This window comes from Oryzias latipes, chromosome 1 (assembly GCF_053564925.1).
Source record: "Oryzias latipes strain Hd-rR chromosome 1, Olatipes_Hd-rR_3.1".
Classification (NCBI taxonomy): domain Eukaryota; kingdom Metazoa; phylum Chordata; class Actinopteri; order Beloniformes; family Adrianichthyidae; genus Oryzias; species Oryzias latipes.
The window spans coordinates 37,763,934-37,786,565 of NC_136237.1; the positions used below are offsets into that span (position 1 = coordinate 37,763,934).

The window sequence follows — 22,632 nt, forward strand, 5'->3', positions numbered from 1 at the left end:
CGGGCCGGTGTATTAAACTATCTTTACTCTGCTTATGTCAAGGGGTGTGAATTCGGACACAAAAGCAGGACGGCAGAAGTTCGAATCAAAAGGATATTTTAATCCAAGGAAGGCTTCTTAAGCTCGTAGAGACCGAGGTCAAACAAGTAGAACGATCCGGTGACAAGTGAAATCAAAACAGGAGCTTATATACACACACATAAATGAAAACAGGTGGGTAAACAGGTGCCGGTGAAGACCGGGGTAAGTTACCTAAAGAACCAACAGAAGACAGAACATGAGTTAACAAAATAAAAGCCCGAACCCGGAAGTGAGACAAAGATGAACCGCCCTGGCCCCGGCTCCTGACAGTACCCCATCCTCAAGGGGCCCCTCTGGGCGCACCACCGGGCTTGTCAGGGTGACGCCTGTGGTACTCCCTGAGCATGCCTTTGTCCAACATCCTAGATGTGGGTTCCCAGGACCTCTCCTCAGGACCGTAACCTTTCCAGTCAACCAAGTACTGCAGACCCCGGCCCCGACGTCTGACGTCCATGATGCGTTTGATCGTCCATGCGGGCAGACCGTCGATGATGCGAGGTGGCGGAGGTCAAACCCGTAAGGGGGGCCGCGACCGAACTATAACCCCTAATAAAACGGCGTAGGTAATTGGCAAACCCCAGGAATCGTTGAAGCTGCTTCCGATTGACCGGAGCAGGCCAATCAACCACCGCGCTGACCTTAGCTGGGTCCGGTCGCACCTCCCCCTCCGCAATCACAAAACCCAAAAAAGACACACTGGAGGAGTGAAAATCACATTTTTCTGCCTTGACGAAAAGCTTGTTCTCCAATAGGCGCTGAAGAACCAGACGAACATGCCGCCTATGTTCGCCGGGACTCCTGGAGAAAACAAGAATATCATCAAGGTATACAAAAACAAAATGGTGAATGTAGTCCCTGAGTACATCGTTTATCATGCCCTGAAATACAGCTGGAGCATTAGATAGTCCAAAAGGCATCACCAGATACTCGTAATGTCCCAAATGCGTGTTGAAGGCGGTCTTCCATTCGTCTCCCTCCCTGATGCGAACCAAATGGTACGCATTCCGTAGGTCCAATTTGGTGAAACACCGGGCCTCCTGCAGCGTCTCGAAAGCGGAGTTCATAAGTGGAAGAGGATAATGGTTCTTTACCGTAATGGCATTCAACCCTCGGTAGTCAATGCATGGGCGTAATGTTCCATCCTTCTTCCCCACGAAGAAAAACCCCGCCCCCACAGGAGACGAAGAAGGTCTGATAAGGCCCGCCTGAAGAGAGTCAGTTACGTACTGCTCCATTGCCTCCCTCTCAGGTTTGGACAGACTATAGAGATGGTTCTTGGGCAGTGTGGCACCCGGCTGCAGTTCAATAGAGCAGTCATACGGTCTGTGCGGGGGCAAGGAGAGAGCCCGGAATTTGGAAAATACCTCCCCTAGGTCATGATATTCAGGAGGGACCTTGGAGAGGTCAGGTGAGGGCGGCTCCCCTACCGGGTCAGCGGAGTCAGACTCTGGATGCCGAGCTGAGCGTAAACAGGCCTCGTGACAATGAGTACTCCAACTGACTACGCGATTGGTTGGCCAATCGATGACTGGGTTGTGATTCAGAAGCCAGGGAAACCCTAGAACCACCGGATTATGAGGGGACTCAAAAAGAAAAAAACTGGTATGCTCGTGGTGGTTCCCAGAAAGGATGAGGTGAACAGGTTCAGTGATCTGGTTAACTGTGGCGACCACCTCACCGTTGAGGGAGATCACCCGCCAAGGGCGGGGAAGCGACTTGGTCCTAAGACCGGCCTGTCTGGCTAGCTCAGCATCCATAAGGTTCTGTTCAGCCCCAGAATCTAACAAGGCCCGAACAGGAAACCCCCCACCCTTAGACACAATGTGACCCTCCAAAAGACAGGAGGTGGATTTAGAATCGACGGGCACCTGGCCTCCGCTCGTCAGTGTGCCCACTTTTAATGACGAGCGGAAGCTTTTGGGCAGTTCTTACAGTAATGACCCCGCTGACCACAGTAAAGGCACTCACCTGCTGCCTCCTTCGTCTACGCTCAGTGGGGGACAAACGGCCACGACCCAGCTGCATAGGTTCCTCCAACGGGGCTGCAGGAGGCACTGTGGGGGTAACAGAAGACATATGAGGGGAGGGCTGGACGTAAACGTCAGGGTGTCCCCTGAACTGGGAAGCGTCCACCCGGCGCCCCCGCCGACGATCCTGCAGTCGATTGTCGATACGAATCACCAGGGCGATAAGAGGCTCCAGGGATGAGGGCAGCTCCAAGGGAGCTAAGTGGTCCTTCAGCTCCTCTGATAATCCCTCTAGAAAAGCGTCCGTAAGCGCTGCGGGGTTCCACCCGCTCTCTGAAGCGAGAGTCCGGAACTCAATAGCATAATCCGTCACCCGACGGTTACCTTGTGTCAGCCGCATCAGCGCCCGAGCCGCCTCTCTGCCGGGTTTCGTGTGTTGAAAAACCTGGGTGAAGGCGTCGAGAAAGGCAGAGAGAGAGGCGCAGGTCGCTCCTCCACGTTGCCACTCCGCAGTGGCCCATGCTCCGGCTCTGTCAGAGAGGTGTGAGATTATAAATGCCACCTTGGCCCGATCAGTAGGGAAACTGGCTGCCTGCAGCTCGAAATGAAGCTCGCATTGAGTGATAAACGCCCGACAATCCCCTGAGTCGCCGGAAAACCTCTCTGGTCGGGCCAGTTGAACCCCCGGGGCGAGTGACGTCGTCTGGACTGGAATCACCGGTGTCGGCGCAGAGGTAGAGTGATGTGGCGGATGAGATGACGGCGGCTGCTGGAGCTGCTTTGCCAATGTCTCAATGCGATCACCGATCATGGTCAGCTGATGCTCCTGGCGCCCAGCCATCTCCAGCATACCTCGCCTGAGGTAATTTAGCTGTTCCTCCTGCTGGAGAATGACCCTCTCCTGGGCGTCGCTGCTCGTTCGTGGAACTCCTGCGTCCGCTGCGTCCATGATGACCGGATCGTAATGTCAAGGGGTGTGAATTCGGACACAAAAGCAGGACGGCAGAAGTTCGAATCAAAAGGATATTTTAATCCAAGGAAGGCTTCTTAAGCTCGTAGAGACCGAGGTCAAACAAGTAGAACGATCCGGTGACAAGTGAAATCAAAACAGGAGCTTATATACACACACATAAATGAAAACAGGTGGGTAAACAGGTGCCGGTGAAGACCGGGGTAAGTTACCTAAAGAACCAACAGAAGACAGAACATGAGTTAACAAAATAAAAGCCCGAACCCGGAAGTGAGACAAAGATGAACCGCCCTGGCCCCGGCTCCTGACAGCTTAGAGCTATGGAGAAATATGTTTAATGGATTACAGTAGGTTACTTAGTGGAAGCAATAAGTTAAATATTCACTGATTACTAGCTAGAATGGTAATTAACCCGCCTAAAGAGGAGTGTATTAAGCCTAACACACATTGTTAACGGGGTGTGACTGTAGAAAAGAATTCATTGTCAGCAAAGTTTTGCATTATTTTGCACTATACAATCCAGCAAACAGTCATTTAAAAATTAAAAACAATAAAGTTTTAAAAGTTGACAAAACTTTTGTGTCCAAAAGCTTTTGAGATTTAATGGGAGCGGCCATTTTTACAACAGCACTTCTACTGCCCCTAGTGGAATGATGATGTACTACAGGACAGAAAACATAGTCTAAAGGGCCGTACACACCGGGACGAATATCGGCGCACGTTCTTCGCCAGCGTTTTTCAACACATTTTTTGTGTTCACACCCAAGCGATTTTTGCTGACGATGAGCCGAGTGAACATGCAAATTCATTCTCTGACATTAGATGGCGCTTAATGTAAAACAGAAATACCCCTGTACACAAGGTGGCGCTGCGCAACTTTACGCTTCTTAAAGTCGCTTTTCACTCAGAAGAAAAGAGCAAGTATTTACGCGCTTGTCAGAATCATACAAAGAAAACATGAATATTTCAAGCAGCTCCAGTTCCAGCGATGAAGAAATTATTGTTCTGTTGAATGATGAAAGACGCCGGAAAAGATGCCGATTTTGGGTACATCCCATAGTCACGAGAAGAGAAGAACATGGGGAGTTTTATCGACTGGTACAACAGCTGAAAATGTATCATGAGCGTTTTCGGGGATATTTTAGAATGTGCGTCATTATTTCTTTGCGGCAGTGTAGATGCTACTTGGCGTATATCTTCTTCGCCGTGACGTATGTGTGTTCAGCAAGACAGTTTTGTGTTTGAGCGCCCCCAAGTTTTGTTTTACTGTAACATCAGAAGCTCCAGACACGTGTGCAAAAGCGCCATTCTGATTGGTCGTATAGTTTTTGATGCGGTGCGTCATACCAAAAAAACGAACCCGAGGCGTTTTTAAAAAAATGACGCTTTTACGCGTGGCGTTTTTCGCGTCCGTGTGCACACTCACATTGGTGCCCTTTGTTTAGTCACGAGGTGTTAAACGTCGGCGAATATCGCACCCGAAATTCGTCCCGGTGTGAACAGGCCTTAAGTTGTTAGTAATGGATTTTTTATGGAACATTTGGATCATGCTAAAGATATTACGGTCTCAGAAAGGAATGTATCAAATATGATACAAATGGTTATGTAGCAAAAAAAAAAATCTGTCAATGGGGTAAGAAACAGGGTCTTACCAAGAATTATTATTTTAAGAAAGAAATTCTTGTCATGTAGACATGTTTTCTCAAACTAAGATTATGAGGGATTGTGTGCGATTGAAAAAATTTCTTGATAAGATTATTTGTCATGCAAAACATAAAACAATGTTCTTTTTCCTTCCTTAAGATTTAGTTGTTGCAGTGTTCAGAGATACATTTTGAAGATTGAAACCTATCCATGCATCTTCTTCACCCCTTAAATCCCTTCCGGGGACTCAGGGGGGCTGGAGCCAATCCGGCCAATGTTGAGCGAAGGCGGGGTGCAACACCCTGGGCGGGTTGCTCTTTCTTTTCTGTGAATTTTGGAGGATGCTAAATAGGTACAGTTTAATTGAAATCTCTGCTGATGAATTTTAAATGTAAACACGCTGCAAGATTAAATGTCAAAGTAAATTAGTTATGCCTACGTATGTGTTATGCATTTGGCTTGAAGATAGCAGGACAACTCATCTTAAGGTGGGGTGAGACGTCACACCTTTTTCTGTTTACTATTCAAAGTAGTATTCCTCTTAATTTATTTATTTTTTTACATTTTTCTTCATACTTAACACAACACTAAGAAAAACGCACCATTATGTGGGAAAACTACCTGGACGGTCATTTTGGATACTTGTGGGTATACTTGCTGTGCTGTAACATTTTGTTCATGTTCGGTGCCTCAAAGCAGCCGCATAAAAGCTCATTGAGAACTCAGAGATTTTGTGTTCAGCAAAAAGAGAAAATATGCATCAATTTAGAGAAGCAGGTGTGCGGGAGCATGAATGAGCAATGAGAGCAAGGTGTGCAGCTCCTCTTTTTAAGCCGCTGAATTCAGAGCCATACCCTGCTAATCAGTCTGGTGTTCAAGTGAAAATTAGCACGGATACGCCGCGCAGAAATATGTAGATGGCTTTTAGCCTAACCAGTCACAATGTTCCATAATTCATTTACCCATCACCTTTCTCATCCTGCTTTTGTTGTCTGTTTTTTGTGTGCATTTTGCCGTTCCATCTTCCGTCGGCTCTCTGTTGTCCGTTTTTCCATGTCTTCTTTCTCAGGGATGATCCTTGTGGTAATACACCAATTTTGGCTCATTTGGTTCTTTGTGCTTACTGTACTCCAGTTACTGCCAGCAGATGATGGCTATATTGTGTGGCATCAGCCTCTGCCGTTCTAAAGCGCAGTTTTCTGTAATCTTTTCACTCTAATCCCATTTATGAATCAGGTGATTATTTACGTGATATGGAGAGAACCGCGGGAATCAGATGTTGTTTAATCTGATGGCGGAAAATAAACCTGCAGCCGTAACAGCGGTGATTTCTCAGCTGTTTCCTCCAAGCACAAAACATTTGTGAAAAATCAAACCAGGGCTTTTTTTGGTTCTTTGAACCATTATCTGACATTATGCATTATCCTTGAACATCTCAGTCAAACCCTTATTAAAGACTCTGTGACAAAAAAAGAAAACAAAAAAGATGAAGCATGCATACTGCAAATTTATCTTTTAAAGCCCAGAGATACACAGTGACACAGAGACATGCAGAGAAAGCGCGAAACAAGTGCCTTTTTGTGATGGACCATTTGAAAGCTGTTACCTGAACAGAAGGAGGAAAAATTTTAAGAACCGAATAAAACAAGAAACATCGATGGTTCAAATCTACTCATCTTTGGGAGCAAAGGATGAAAGACTAAAAGTAGACGTGATGAAAGAGAGATGAACAAAGAAGAGAAAATAACAGGAAAGAAGAGAGGGATGGTATGGGGTAAAGATGGGAGTGAAGGGCTGAAAAGAGGTGAAGGACCTAGAATGAATGAGCTCATTGTTAACGAGATGTGACCTCCCCCCTTCTCCCCGCCTACAGGAGACCTTTGTCCCTCCCCTCACCCCCAAGTCAGCTACTGTTAGCTCCTGTTTCCAGCAGCCACTTCAGATTTCAGCTCGTCTTGTGGGAAGAGGACAAACTTCTGGTTGTAGAGATCCGTTCCTGTTAACTCTTTAGCGTTCCTGATATTTTTCTAGTTGTTAGCACTCACGGGATAAATCTCTTCTCATCACACATGTGTTATTTTTCCTTCTTATGAAGTAAAAAGATCGCCTTATAGGATAAAATACTTATTGTATATTCTACATTTACATTTCTTAATAGGCTTAGGCATTAGCAATTAATTGAAATTGTAAGGCATTAGTTTTATGATTCATTTTATTCTACGATAAACATCTTCACTGTATTGTGGATTTACAAATGTCTAACATTTTGGCTGAGGCTCCTTATGTCATACACTAATAGTTGCCATTACTTGTAGATTTTACTTCACAGTTGGCATATTTTGTAATTTAAGTATGCATATATATCGCGTAAGGTTATTTCATCCAGACAAACCTGGATGAATCCAATGAAGTGCGGCCACATTTATTGTCAAAAGGGTCATATTCCAGCTAAAAAGGAAGGTCCATAGGTGCTGAACCAGCCGACTAGGACGGTGTATCAGGGGCACCATATAAGAAAAAATATATAAAAGAATACAGGAGACTAATGTCGTCAAATTATGAGAAATATGTCAACATTTTACGAGAATAAAGTTGTAATTTTGCTAAAATAAGTTAATGTAAGCCTCAACCCACATAACGGGTCGGCTAATTCCATTAATGCAGCCAATTGTATTTATTGTTTATCGTCATTTATCATTCACTCCTTATTGGTCAATAATCTTCTTTCGAAGAGGTCCAGTTTCCTGCTAATTCTTCCTAATGTCCTAATACTTACAATAGTACTATAGTAACTCAATAAAAGACTTCCATATTTTTGTAAAACCAAATAATTGCTTACATTGTGTTCAATGTCATGAAATCGGTTGTTTTTTCCGCTGTTGTTTCTATTTTTTTTTAAACAGCCTTTTGCCTCATAAATTAATGACTTTCATTTATAAATTCCAAATTTATCATTTGTAAAAAAGTCTAACTTTATTCTCGTAAAACATTGACTGTTTTTACTCATAGATCGGCAAGTCTATTTTACGCCATTTTTATTAATTTTCCGACTTTTTTGTCTTAAATGTTTTACCTTTTTCTCATATATTTATTTATTTCATCTTTATGGCGGCCCTAATACTCAGTGGTACCCAACAAAACTAATGTGCGCATTCCTTTTTTTTTACCCAATGCTCATCTTGTCTTTTTCTGATTCCACTACATACTTTTGTGCTAGGTTGTTTGTCACATCTCATCTTTCCTCACGTTAGACTCTTCGTCTGTGCACATTTTTGTCTCAGGAGTGCCAAGCATCTTTCATTTACTCATCCCTCTCTTTTTTCTAATCTGAACAGAGCAGGGGATTAGGTGGCAGAAAGGGAAAGGTAGTGAATGCAGATCGAGGGAGATTATCCTGGCAGATTTCCATGTGCGGGCTCATTGAAACTGGACAGAGAATGAAGAAGAATGTGGACGTGACATTCAACCGGAAAAGAGGAGCAATATAAAACAAACAAAAACTCAGACAGTATTTATAAAAAGTATTGATGTTACTGTCATAACATATTTTTGATTGATATAAGACAAGAGCTGGGACAGATGGACAGAAAACTGAGGTAGGTCAGAGACAAATTAATACCTTTTTATTGAAGTTTATTTCCTAAAGGATGCTGTACTTGCATTAATCATCAAATAAATTCATGTATTCTGCCTATTTTATGTATTAATGTTGGTTTCTTAAGAAAAGTGGTTCCTTTTTGTGCTAAAGCAACCTATTATTAGACAGTGTAGCACTTTAAAACCACTGTTCTGCATTCCTGATATGTTAAAAACTACTATTGTCTCTCTATAATTCTTTTCCCCAAAGTTAAACAGCAATTTCTTTTTCAGTCATTTTTATTTTTTGTTAAATGGGTTTGTCAGCCTGTAATCATGCAAGGCATGTGTTTTGAATGCTTTTTGTAGCCAAAAGAACATTTTGAGAGCTGAGTCATTTTAGGAATGCCAAGGTTTTTTGTCCTCAAATGTTAAATTCTGTACTGCAATACTTTATCGCAAACAGGGGTGGTTTTTCCAGGAGAGCCACACAGCGTCACTGTGGAAACAGTCACAACCCTAAAAGGAATACAAAAGCAACAGATGAAAGAGAAGCATAAACTCCCTTTATACTTCTGATTACTAATAGATGTGGATTTGAACGTATAGGGAAATGGACTGCAATCAGCCTTGTATAAATAAGCCCATTTATGTGGGGAAATCTGCTATAATCATGAACCATCAGCATAATGTTCACTTTGCTTTGCGGGGTAGGAGGATTTTCTTAAGAAATAAAGTGAAACTTTAACGCTTGGAGAGGTTTTGCAGATAATCTGACAGCTAGCTGCTAACAGTTTGAGCAAAGAGACTATTGCACAAAAAATGTAGCATTTTCAGACATTGAAGACATTAATTTGCCCCCATTTCATCGATGTTCAAAAAGTGCATTCATGCATTATAGTGCAACTTTGTGTTAGAAACACCTGATTATGTTTTTATGATGTTTCCTGTGTGGTTGTAGCTCACAGGCTTGAGTAGCCTCCCAGTCAGATGGTTGGTCAGAGGTTCAATCCCAGGTTAAACAGTCCTTGAGCAGGACATATAATCCCATGTTGCCCCATTTATCACAACAACAAAAAATAAGGAGTAAATTGCTTTAAATAAAAGTGCTAACTTCTATCTATTGTATTATTTCCTTCATCAACTTCCTGAAAGGTAAATTAAATCACCACAAAAAAAGAAGTGCATCCCAGGCTTTTCTATAGAGACGCAAATATTTTTCTTCTTAGCCATTATAGGGTTTAGGATTATGTTTCACTGGTTTATTATCGTTTCCATTGTGTTTTCTTTATTCTGCTAATAGAAATAAACAAAAACAAAAAGAATACACAGTTCACTTTACTGTAAATTTCTAGATTTCACAAATATTTTAAAAATGAAATAAAAATCTAAGTACAGTGGTCCCTCTCTATATCACAGTTCACCTCAACAGTCTTGTTGTGTTGCAGATTTCTTTCAGTGCAATTTTGCATTTTTTTCTTTTTTACAGTGAATTGTGTTCTGCATCCTGATTGGTTGTTGATCTTGTCAATCAATTTTTTTGCTATGCCTCCTGTACAGAATGCGTTCAGTTTGCCACTATACACAAATCCACAAATGAAATCCGATCTTTTTGTTTTCATACTATAATCCGGGATTTATTTATTATTTATGAAGATTCAAAATTTGAGAGTTTGAACGGGAGAGAAAAGTATGAACATTTTCATATCTATTTAAGCAAAATGTATATTGCGTGTAGTGAGGGATTTTACAGCGGAATTCGTCTATCACAGGTTATTTTAAGATAAAATAGAATGTTTAATAGTTAATCAGAATGTTTACTTCGCCTCCGTCATGTCTGCATCTGACATCGGTCCCTCCACAACACAGTCTGAAAACAGGAAGCCGGTCCACATTTCAAAATAAAAAACTTCCATTGTACACTCAAATTTTGGGTGCAATGAGCTCAATCCAGGGTGACACCTTGGGCAAGACCCTTCACGCGATTGTCTAACAAGGGGGCTCAAGTCTGGGCCCTCCTGTGCCGGTCCCTAGCCTGGATAGAATACAGGGTTGTGTCAGGAAGGGCATCCAGCGTAAAAAAAAAAACAGTTGTCTGAATCGGTGAAAGCTGATTTGCTGTGGCAGCCCCTGATGGCGTGTGCTGAAAGTTACAAATTTAAGGGGACGCACCCACGCGGTAATACATGTTAACACTGCGGAAAACCAAGTTGTCCAGTTTTACCATGGAGGACAAACTTTAGTTTTGGAAGTACAAAAACATATCATCCTTATGACAAAAGAGACATTTTACGAGGACTCAGTGAGGAAGGAGAGGGCATGGGGCCTGATTGCTTGAAGTTTTGGATGAACTACTCGACATGGAGGTGGCAGGAGGCAGGGGGGAGGGGGAACGGACTGGAGACGCAACAGGGACGATGCGAATCAACTGACGGTCGAGAGACCGTCTCCCCACGCAAAGCAAGGGAGACCCCCTGCAGACGGACCAGTGTAAATCAGGTGTAACCCCCACAATAAACGAGGGAACAAAACAGAAAATCAGGTTGGTGAACTATAGACAATTAAATCAGAGCTGAATGTGAAAAACTTTACACCAAATAAAGTAAAATTAGGGTCACGGAATTTCATTGAAACTTTAAGTAGAAAGGATCAAAGGTCACCTTCTAAAAACCTATTTTTAAAAACAATAATTGTGGGTTTTGCTCACCCAAGGCAATAAGCAAAAGAAAAATATATATTTTTCAATGTTTTATTTTTTTTCTTTTCTTTTCCCAGTGGGGTTGTTAAAGGTTTAATATTTACCCTTTAGATTTTAGAAAGACCAGATGCCTTTATCAGTCTGTCACAGGTGTGGTTAGCAGCAGCTAATTCATATTGGAGGGTTGCCAAATTAGTCACATGCGAATAATCATTAGGAATGTGCTACAAAGTGGCACAGATAAGCAGTAGCCTGTGCAGCCGGGGAGACTTTCTCTGAATTCAGGCAGTGAGTTGTGCGGGAGATTGTAACTCGGTTAGGTGCCGGGGTTGTTTTTTTCTGTAGCTTCACAGAGCTCCCAGTCCCCTCAGAGTCTTTTATTTCCTCAGTCTCTAGATGGTCACTGTGTGATGGCCAAGGGGCGTGAGTGTTTGTGTGCACTTTGATTCAATAAGGCATAGGGGGACAAATGTTTCCCAAGGTCCCCCAGACAAACCTGTTTGTTAAAGTACACGTGCACACTTGTGTATTTTCCTTGGAGCTGTTTTAAGGGTGACCTCGAGGAGACAGCTCAACCACTTATCAACAAACACAGCCCCCCCGGCAGCAGCCAGTGTCAAATGACACGATCGCTTTGAAAAAAAGATGTCAGTAATTAAGAGATTACTGGTTATCTGTGATGACAGCATGCAGGACAAAGACGTGAGTACGTCTTTGCTTCCTCAGATCTTGGAGTGCGTTTCCTGGCTGTAAATTGTGTGCCATAAATAAGTTATGTCCAAAGAAACATTTGAAAAGATTCCATTTAGTTTTCTGGATTCTTCAGACCAACTTTGTAGAAAAAAGTAGAAAAGTAGAAAAAAAACATGTACGATGGATTAAAAAACTTTAGGACTGCAAACTAGGCCACAGATTAATTTGTATTTTCTTAAATAAGGTTTATGTTCTCAGCTGATTATTGATACTTTAGATATTGCATTTACCTTTGCTGCCATTATAAGCTACAACAACAACAACAAAACATGATAGTTTGATTTATTTTTAAATAACGAATAAATGATAACATAGTCTCTGTGGCAGACTGGTGTAGGAACCAGTCTGTTGTAGGTGTAGTGGACCCCGCCTCCACCCATAAGTAGCTGGGATAGGCTCCAGCAACTCCTTTACTCCGAAAAGGATTTGGCAGGTTTAGAGGATGGATGGACAAAAAAGAAGACCCGAAAATTCTACTAAGTAAACTGGAACATAACAAATCTTGTAGTAATTAAAAACATATCCATAAAATGTAATTAAAAACTACTTAAAACATTTCCTTAAAGTCCCACTCCAATCATCCTTTGAACTATTTTAGAAACGTTCCTAGTTATCTTTTATTTTCAATTTTTAGCCAAAATCAAAATATATGTGCTGTTTTTTAAAACAGTTTCTGCACAGCGGCAGCGGGGAGTTGGAGTTCCTGCCAAGCAACCCCATTTCCCCTTCCCATCACTCAAAATGCGGTATCTGTTTACCCGCTCGTCCGCTAGCTTACCCCCCTAAACTAACGTTACTGGTGCAGCAGACCAGGCGAGCAATATCCGAGCAATCCAGCCGTACAGTTTTGAGGCAGATGCAGGCTCAGACGAGGAAAATAAAGATGTATGCGGATGTCTACAAGTGGATTCAGCAGAATAAGGCGGAGCAGGGAGCTTGTGGCCCACTCAGCGTAACATTTACATCACAAAAAAGCTCCATTTTAAGCATTTTTTTCCCGTCTGCTCCTGATTCACAATGATTTGAATAAAAAAATACTCTGAAATGCAGTTTTGAGCCTAATTCTCTTTATATCTGTCCTCCATTATGAGAAAAATGTCACAAAACATGTTAAAACACCAAAAACAGTGTTTATAGGAATGTCTCTTTCATTTTAAAAATCGACTGTTGGTGTTTGATAGTATTTTGAGACAAAAATATTTTCTTTCTGCTAATTAAAATACCTTTTTTGCCTGCATTATATTGTAGGCAGAAGGTGTAAACATCCATCAGTAGATTAATTAGTTGCTTTTTTTGTTATTTCAAACTCTTTGGGAACTGATAGTTATGTTTTGAAAAATGGGTGTCACTGCAAAAGTACTGAAACTGTCTATTCTATTCTATTTATGTCCTCTAATTACCAGCAAATGTATACACACCTCCACTTCCAGATGAAGCTGATGAGCCACGTTTTGACAAAAAATAGTTACATTCCTATTTTAGACCAAGCACGTTGGCTAAACTAAAGGTTTTTTATTTTTCCTTAGTCGATCTATATTTCAAAACCATTGCTACATTTTCATGATTTAGTGTAATAGTTTAATTCAATTTCTATATTCTCTCTTTCTCCTCAATTTGTTTTTTCCCCTTCCTTGGGTTTTCCAGTGACAGCAGTGACCGTTTAAGAGATGAGATCAAAGAGGAACTACCAAGCCGTTTTTTAATCCCTATTAGCTTTTCTTCATTGTTCATTGAAGCACAATATTTTTAATTAACGTTTTAATTATAGATGAAGCCTGATCAAGCTTTCTTACTTAACAAAATCACCAGCTAACTGATCTTTAGTTCAGTATTTCTCGTCGTTTGGCCTCTTTGCTTTATGTAGTTCCACCTATTTTTTTGCCTTTTACTTAAACCTATTTACGAAAAACATGCTGTTGTATTTTTTTTACAGGTGTATTTAGAATTAAATTTCTTTTAAAGCCAAAGGGTCATGCACCTAAATGTGTGAAACTTGTTCTCAATATTTGACCCATGCGGTGAGCACAGCCGGGCTTGGTAACCATTTGGTAGTTTAACCCTCCAATCCAACTGTTACGGGGAGGGGATGAGGGGAGTACCCAGGCGCAGAGAGGACGGGGTTTAATAATAACAAAACTACAAAAACAAAAACCACTGCATACGGCAGGCTAGAAAACTCGAAATATATTACACTCGAAACAGGGGAACAATACAATATGGACCAGCACAGGAGGAAGGGAAAGACAGGACTTAAATACATACAAGGCAACAAGACACAGGTGGAAACACTCAGGACTGATGGGGCAAGGTCAAACTCGAAACAACAACGGAACAGGAAATACTACAAAATAAAACAGGAAGTGAAACTCAAAACATCACAGAACAAAAGGAAACAAACCACAAGGGCAAAGAAACAGAAACCGTAACATCGCCCCCCCCTCAAGGAACCGCACCGAGGTTCCTCAACGAAGCCCACGAGGAGGGGGTCCAGAGAACACACTGCCACATGCAGCAGAGTCCGGGGGGCGGCCGGGAGGCCGTTCAGTCCGGCGAGGCGGGTCCGGGGGGCGGCCGGGAGGCCGTTCAGTCCGGCGAGGCGGGTCCGGGGGGCGGCCGGGAGGCCGTTCAGCCCGGCGAGGCGGGTCCGGGGGGCGGCCGGGAGGCCGTTCAGCCCGGCGAGGCGGGTCCGGGGGGCGGCCGGGAGGCCGTTCAGCCCGGCGAGGCGGGTCCGGGGGGCGGCCGGGAGGCCGTTCAGTCCGGCGAGGCGGGTCCGGCCAGCAAACGGCTGGTGACTCGGGTTCACAGTCAGGAACTGGCGGCTCGGACTCAGCGGCGGGGGGCTCTGGATCCGCGGCAGGCGGCCCGGGTTCGGGGTCCGCGGCAGGCGGCTCGGCGTCAGGGTCCGCGGCAGGCGGCTCGGCGTCAGGGTCCGCGGCAGGCGGCTCGGCGTCAGGCGGCTCGGCGTCAGGGTCCGCGGCAGGCGGCTCGGCGTCAGGGTCCGCGGCAGGCGGCTCGGCGTCAGGGTCCGCGGCAGGCGGCTCGGCGTCAGGGTCCGCGGCAGGCGGCTCGGCGTCAGGGTCCGCTGCAAGCGGCTCGGGGTCCGCGGCGGGCGGCTCGGGTTCAGGATCCGCTTCAAGCGGCTCGCGGTCCGCGGCATGCGGCAGCGGCTCGGGGTCCGCGGCGGGCAGCTCGGGTTCAGGGTCCGCTGCAAGCGGCTCGGGGTCCGCGGCAAGCGGCAGCGGCTCGGGTTCGGGGTCCGCGGCAGGAACGGAAGGGGTAGCGTCCGGCGACCTCCTCGGAGCCGGAACCGGTCGTGGACGATCCGACACCCTCCTCGGAGCAGGAACTGGAGGAGTTGCGTCCAGCAACCTCCTCGGAACCGGAACGGGTCGAGGTGCGACCGGGACCCTCCTAGGAGCCGGAACTGGAGGAGTTGCATCCAGCAATCTCCTCGGAGCCGGAACGGGTCGTGGTGGGCCCAGCACAGCCCTCGGAGCCGGAACGGGACGGGGTGCATCCGGCACCGTCCTCGGAGCCGGAACGGGTCGTGGTATATCAGGCGCCCTTCTGGACGCAGGACCGGGTTGGGAAGCTTCCAGGTCCACCTCGGAAACCACGACGGGACGCCGAGAAGGGCGGCGGCGACGACGGCGGCCCCCTCTTACAGCCAGTCGACTCCCATTGAAGAAGGAGGCTGGGAGCTGACCCTCCAAAGTCCACTGGGACTCAACCCCCTCCTCCTCCAGGTAAGGGTCCTCCCACAGCCACAGGTCCTGGTCCAGAGGGTCCAGGAAGGACCGATGCCGGAGAATGTCTCGCTCCAACCAGGAAACAGGGGAGGACTTGGAATGGGGGCGGCGGTGATGTGGTCGACCCCCCCTTACGGCCAGGCGACTCCCCTTGAAGTCCCTGTAGACCTGGGAAGACCCAGGGGTCCACCAGAGACAGGTCCCCTCTGCTGGGTACTGGTATGGCTGGTCCATAATGTTACGGGGAGGGGATGAGGGGAGTACCCAGGCGCAGAGAGGACGGGGTTTAATAATAACAAAACTACAAAAACAAAAACCACTGCATACGGCAGGCTAGAAAACTCGAAATATATTACACTCGAAACAGGGGAACAATACAATATGGACCAGCACAGGAGGAAGGGAAAGACAGGACTTAAATACATACAAGGCAACAAGACACAGGTGGAAACACTCAGGACTGATGGGGCAAGGTCAAACTCGAAACAACAACGGAACAGGAAATACTACAAAATAAAACAGGAAGTGAAACTCAAAACATCACAGAACAAAAGGAAACAAACCACAAGGGCAAAGAAACAGAAACCGTAACACCAACACTGTGATGCTGAGTGCCAAGCAGGGAGGAATTGGGTCCCATTTTTAGAGTCTTTCATATGATGGGCGGACACTCGACAACAATGAGCGGGTTTTTAGCTCTTACTTTCCCACTGTGGTAAAAGTTAATATTAAAATATTTCATTTAAAAAAGCTTTGTTCTTACCTTATGGCAACTGTGTAATTTCTTAGATTTGTAGCTTTTCCTGTCTTATTTTTTTCGCATTACACACATTTTACAGATTTTTCAATAAAAATGAAAAAGCTGCAGCATTTTTTCTGAGGGGAGGAAAAAAATCAATTTTGTTTTTTTAAAGGGACAGAGTTCAGATTTTAATGGTTAAAAATTAGCATTAAATTTCCTCACATGATCTATAAAATCTGACTCATCGCACTCCCTGCTTTTTGTTTAACTATTCATCATTGTTCTAGTCGTGGCCTTACACCTATAAGCACATTTGTTTTATTCATGGTTATAAAACAATACCTACTGTCAAGATTTCCTGACAAGCAAAACAATTAGCAGAAATTAAGTTTGCTCCTTTTAGTCTGGATAAATATAAAAGGTATACAAGCAAATGTAGGCTATGAATCAAACCATATGTTACACCATTAAACCAAATTGTGGGGAAAGTAAATCGTCGCATCCATACTGCATACTCTGAAAGGGTCAAACGGTGTCAATCTGACGTCGTGTGGTGCACTGTATATATATATATATATATATATATATATATATATATATATATATATATATATATATATATATATATATATATATATATATATATATATATACATAAAGCCTGTTTTTGCGCTGACTCTAAACAACTGTCACTCATTAATGACCTTTATAAGCAACTAAGAAGAAGCAAAGCCTGTACAAAGCCTGTATGTTATTTCTGAGACTCAAACAATGTTTTCTGTCCACAGCCACAACAAAGTGATGATTTGTTTATTTATTTATTCATTTTAGACTGTATTCACTTTAGACAATGCATCAGCCACATATTTTATAATACAGATGCAGATACAGAATTACTTTTGAGCTGTATTTGCGGTAACACTGCTCTTTGTGTGACAGATATATGGTTCCTCTGAAGTCAGGTTCAAAACTGACAACTGCTGATGGATCCAATAAAATCCACTTCAGAGAAACCCAGCATTCCCTTCAACACGGATTGTGCCAGAAATATACATTTCCTTGTCTTAAAAAAACAAAAAAAAGGTCTGATCTGAAGGATTCACATACTGTAATCCAGTTCAGTGTGTAACACAGACAGCTTTGTTTTATTATCTTCCTGTTAGAGCATTCGTAGGAACTGGCACAGAACACCAAAGGCTCTTGTGTTTCAGGTGGCATCGTGGTTTTAACAAAACTGAGGCAGCTGTTGTGTTCAAGCGTTGACATGAGAGGCTCCACATTTATGGTGCAGACTGCATCCACTAATAATTGAAAAAAAAAAAACAATGTACCCAGAGCTATCCAAAAGTATGGTTATCATTTCAAAGTTGAGGACATACTTCATTTGAGTGCTCCTCACAAAGAGAAAAGGATTGAGTTTGCTGCACACAGCAGCTGCATCACTTGTTGGGAGCCATCAGAGACTTCCTTGGGGATATTTGGAACTCACTGTGCACCTGTGCTTCAGCATCCTGCTTCATTTAGACCACACTGAATTCATCCGTTATTAACATTCATTCTAATGCTGCTGAGGGACAAAAAACTCTTCAGCTATGGATAGATGCATCTTGTATTTCTAGCATGTTCTCACAAGCAAAAGCTCAAGGCTCACTTGTGTGAGGGAAATTTTGTCCTTTTCATTATGTATGTACAGGTCATGCTGGATTTGCAACTACAGATGACTTTACAGGTTCAGTCTGCATTCACAGTGGCTAAAAACAGGAAGAGAAAAAAGGACATCGAATGGCAAAAGTGAAAAAAGATGAAGAGCATTAGGAAACAAGGACAGCCTTTAGACTTTGTACTGTTGAGAGCCCTTGAATTTTGGCCATTCAGTTAACATAGAAATTAATAGAAAAGGGATAAACAGGAGTTGCAGATAAATGATTGGGAAAAGCTTTGGCTCTGTGGTGCACTCAGAGTGTGTTCACACATACAGCTAATCACTGCTCTAACAAGCTCCTTCACTCTCCATCACTGAAACGTATCCCAAAACGTGCTCCTAGGTGGCCGTGCATCTTAACCCTAAAAAGCTACGTTCACTTCGCCTCTGTGACACACATTCAAGAGGCACCTTCCAATGACAAATCTGTTTGAACATGTGTTTCAGGGTTTCTGTGTTTGAAGACCGTTTTCTGGCTCTATGTAACAAAACAGGTGGCTATTAAGTTCCCGTTGAAAATGAAACCAGCTGAACTATGACCTCTCAGGGACTCAGATCTGGTAGTGGTGTATGGGTGGGATCCCTTTTCCTTCATGGAGTTGCCAAAATTGATCATTGAGGAGAAATGAAAAATTGCGTTTTGTACATGTAATTATCGGAACAGGGATGTGAAGAAAAAAAAAACCTGGAGCATGATGCATGAGATTTGCACCGCTTTGACATTTCGCTAAGTCTCTTCCAACTGTAGGTGGCGGACATTTGTTGGTAAACAGTGCAAAAAGAATGAGGAGAAGAGGCCCCTCCCTGCTTGTCCACCATGGGGTTTGTGTTCTTGTCACATGTCCAGTGGGAATGCAGCATCACACTAGAGCTATCGCTGGTGACGCCTTAACAACACACGCTTTTGGATCTGCTGTTCCCTTCTTTTCCCAATAAGCATAAATCAGCTGATTTTGACACATAGAAAAGCGGCTTTTCATATCGGCTTTGCATCGATATTCAACACTTTACTAACATAGAGTGTTGCATAACAGCTGTTTTCCCCATAACAGCATCAGTTGATTCACTTTTGTAAAGTTTTACACATCAGCGCAAGCCAGTTTTTCTCCACTATAGAATCCATTGGAATCGCTTGAATTATATAAACGGTTAAGGATTTTATCCAGATTTGAATTTTGTGGAACGGTGCTACAAAGCTAGCTTTTATAGGTTGTACTTCAATATAAATAATTCAATTAAAAAGATTGTTTTTTTATTTTATTTTATTTTTTTAGCTTTTGCAAATTGGCTCTATTGCATCTGTGCTATTTACATTTCTTGAAATGTTTCTTGGTATTCCAGTTTGATGAAGTTACAAATCTTTCTACATCCATGTTTTTTCATTTAGCAGATGCTTCAATCTAAAGTGATAAATGAGATTAGTTTGCTAACACTTTGTCAGAATCAACACATTTAAAAAACTGTTAGAAAATATCTCTTTGGAAAAGATAGCAAAAAAAAAAAAAATATTGAGGTTATGTTACATATCATATAGAAGAATTGTTTTGGGGATATGTAGGAACATTTATAATAACTTGTGTTATTGCAGTCAGGAAAGAAAAACATATTTATCCAGATGTCAAGCACACATTTTATTTACTGGTTTTCAAGCTAGAATGAATTACTGCAAGGAATCGTCTTCAAAGCTGTTACAGATATTCTTCATCTTCTGTCAGGATGGGGTGTGACACCCTCAGATGAAAAAGTTAGAAATTAACAGTTGGACTTTGGAAACCAGCCGGTTTCCACCATGACAGTGAATTTAATCTGGATACTCACTCATTTCTATTGGACTTGTTTGATTTTTTGAATTTTCATTGGATTTTCATTGATTACAATAAAAACTTTACATAACTTCTCTTAAGGAGGGTCTAAGGCACATGTGTCAAACTCCAGGCCCAAGGGCCAAATGTCTCCCTCCATGTCATTTTATGTGGCCACGAAAGCATACAAGTTTTTAATTTCTTAAAATAAAAAATAAAAATTTGTGTATATTTATTCATATCTAGGGGGAATCTGACTTGAAATATCAGATTGGGCAACTATACATTAGGACTTAAACACTGTCCATATCTAACCTGACTCAAATGTAAAAGGATTTAAACAATCACGTTTTTTCTATGCAACTGTAATTGTCACTTTAAGAAGTTATAAAAAGTTAATAATTAGTTACTTAAGATTAAGGAGTAGGTACCTTTATTTTTCATTACCTTTAGTTTCATCTATAATTTATATCTGGCCCTTTGAGGACAGCCGCTACGCTGATGTGGCCCTCGGTGAAAATGAGTTTGACACCCCTGGTCTAAGGGTAGGGATGCCGAGTTTAGCTTTGTCTGTTTAGTTTAGTTTAGCAATTACCTTTTATACTTTATGACTGATTTAATGTTCTTATAAAATAAGAAGTATAAAGTCCATTGAGACGACTATAGTTGTAATACTGGGCTATATAAAAACCATAGAAACCATAGAATTGCGGTGGGGCCCTGCGTTGGGTTCTCCCGGCGCGGCGGGGGGGCTGCTCTCCTGGTTGGGCTGGGGCGGCGCCCTCTTTCCCTCCGTGCCTCCCTGCTCTCTGGCTCTGGGGGCCTTGCGGCGGCCCTGCTGGCCCTGGCCTGGGTGGCGGGCTTGGTCGCCCGGGCGGCGGTTGTTCCCTGCCGGTTCCCGTGTGGCGTTGGGGGGATTCCGGCTGCCGCTGCTGGTGCGGTGGGGGTCTTGGGGTGGGGATGGCTGGGCACTCTCCCTCCTTCTTTTCACGTTCCACCATCCATTTTAGAAGAACATAAACACTCACCTGAGCACAGGTGTTAGCTCAACAGACTGAATGACTGAAATATTTCACACTAGTTGGTTTTAAGGCATAAGTATGCGTGTGAACACTATCTGTTTTGTGTACATGTCGACAGGTGGACATTTTTGCAACTAACAGGTGTGTTTATAACATTTGAGTGTGTGTGTGGACAGGCTCCGCCCTTTTTTTTTGTTTTTTTTTTCATTTGAACCTTACCATAATGATTAACAACCAGTAAACTTGCTGCTTTATGCTGCTTCATGGTCTTATCCCCCTTCCCCTCCTATTATCACCCCCTACCCCCCCTCTCTCTAACGTCCCTCTCTCTTCTTCCCCTCTTTCCTTTTCCGTCCGGTCCAACACCAAAGATTTTCAGACATGTTTGAAATTAATAAAGTTTGGCCTCAATTACAAAAGGGGTTTATTCAGACATACCTCTGGTTTGTCTGAAGATTAATAACCCCTCTTGTTAAAGTAAAATATGTCCAACCCAAGAGGCCCTCAGCTCTCATCTGTCTGCCTAGCTGTTGGACAGGACAAGTTAGAGAAAAGAAGGAAAAAAAAAAAAAATAAATAAATAAACCATAGAATTGAATTGAATCAGGAACTTTATGTGAACAATAGATTTTGATAAATTGAACAATGGTTTATTCTAACTGTTTAAAAATGTAACCACACTCCTGAAGGAAATTCTGAAAAATCCCCCCCTTTGTGCTTTTGTGTACAATTAAGGAGGATGTGCATCAGCCAACTACTGCTTATCAATCTATGTCTTACATTGCTCATCACTTGCATGAAAACCGAAATGTCTTTCTTTTTTTGATCGAGAGCTTTCAAGTCAATGCTAAGACTAGCTGCGTTTACATGGGCAAAAGTAATCAGAAAGAATCGGGAAAACTTTTCTGGGCCCATGTGCACGGTTGAATTTTAATCCGACCATTGATCCGATCAAGATATTTTGCCTATGTAACCGCACATTCATTTAACAAGAGGCACAAGGCAGCTCACAAACACTTTCAGACTCCAGCATTCTGGATGATAAATGGTCATTTTCAGTTTGAAAGTTCCAGGTTTCGGGTTTTGTCTGGTGTGGACCAGTGATGGATTGACGACCTGCCCAGGATGTTCCGCACCTTGACCTGAAAATGACCCCGGCAGCTCTGATTCAGAAGCAGCTGTGGAGCACTCTGGGATACCCCCATTATAATAAATCCTGTTTCTTAAGACTTTTCAAAATGCAATAAAAAGAAGTGAATAAGTAAATAAGAAGCAATGGGAGCTGGCCTCCGAGTATATGTTGAGTATGTTACCAAGTATTTGTAAATAAACATAAAAAAGGCAAATAGAGGAAAATATATATATCAAAGGAACGTCATTAATATCCATACAGCTTTAAATAATATCAGCATATAGAAGCATATATATATAATCTTGATGGAATAATTACATGTAGCACGTTCTGTACTTCTGAATCTCTTAAAGGCTCCCCTTCCAATATGGCCCCTGCTCATGGTGTAGATAAGCAGTTAATGTATGAAAATCATGCAGCTGTGTTTAGAGTGTAGCACCATGGAGTCTCAGAGTGAAGCAGTTCTCTGTAATTTGTGTCTTTATTGTGTTTTTCTGGACTTTTTTTCACTCCTTTAGGTTCCAGAGTGTAAGGACAGATAAATGTAATAAAACTGATGTATTTATGCATTCTTGTGCATACACTGCAAAGAAGTGTTTGGATATGACCAGTTTACAGCTTCAAAGATTGATTTAAAGCTTAAGAAAAAAAAATAGAAACCAGAAATGATGTTGAACGGTCAACAACGTCCAAACAGAATCACGCAGACAAGCGTTTCTATTAATAGCATAAATGCAGGTCCAGAAGGTAGGGGATTTAAGGATCAGTGTCTCAGATTAAGTTTAGGGTTATTA

The 22,632-nt window shown here is 42.9% G+C and overlaps 1 protein-coding gene across 15 annotated transcripts in view; it reads left to right on the forward strand.

Moving 5' to 3' along the window:
* The window catches only part of tenm3 (teneurin transmembrane protein 3), a 709,086-nt gene that overhangs the window by 439,478 nt on the left and 246,976 nt on the right, over positions 1 to 22,632 (forward strand). For 2 of the 15 annotated variants that reach the window (XM_078946843.1, XM_078946860.1), the window contains exon 1: positions 8,085 to 8,258. The exons of the other annotated variants lie outside the window; for them this stretch is intronic. The gene's annotated coding sequence lies outside the window, so the exon portion shown is untranslated. Of the gene's footprint in view, positions 1 to 8,084; positions 8,259 to 22,632 lie in introns of those variants that run through there. 15 annotated transcript variants of the gene reach the window in all.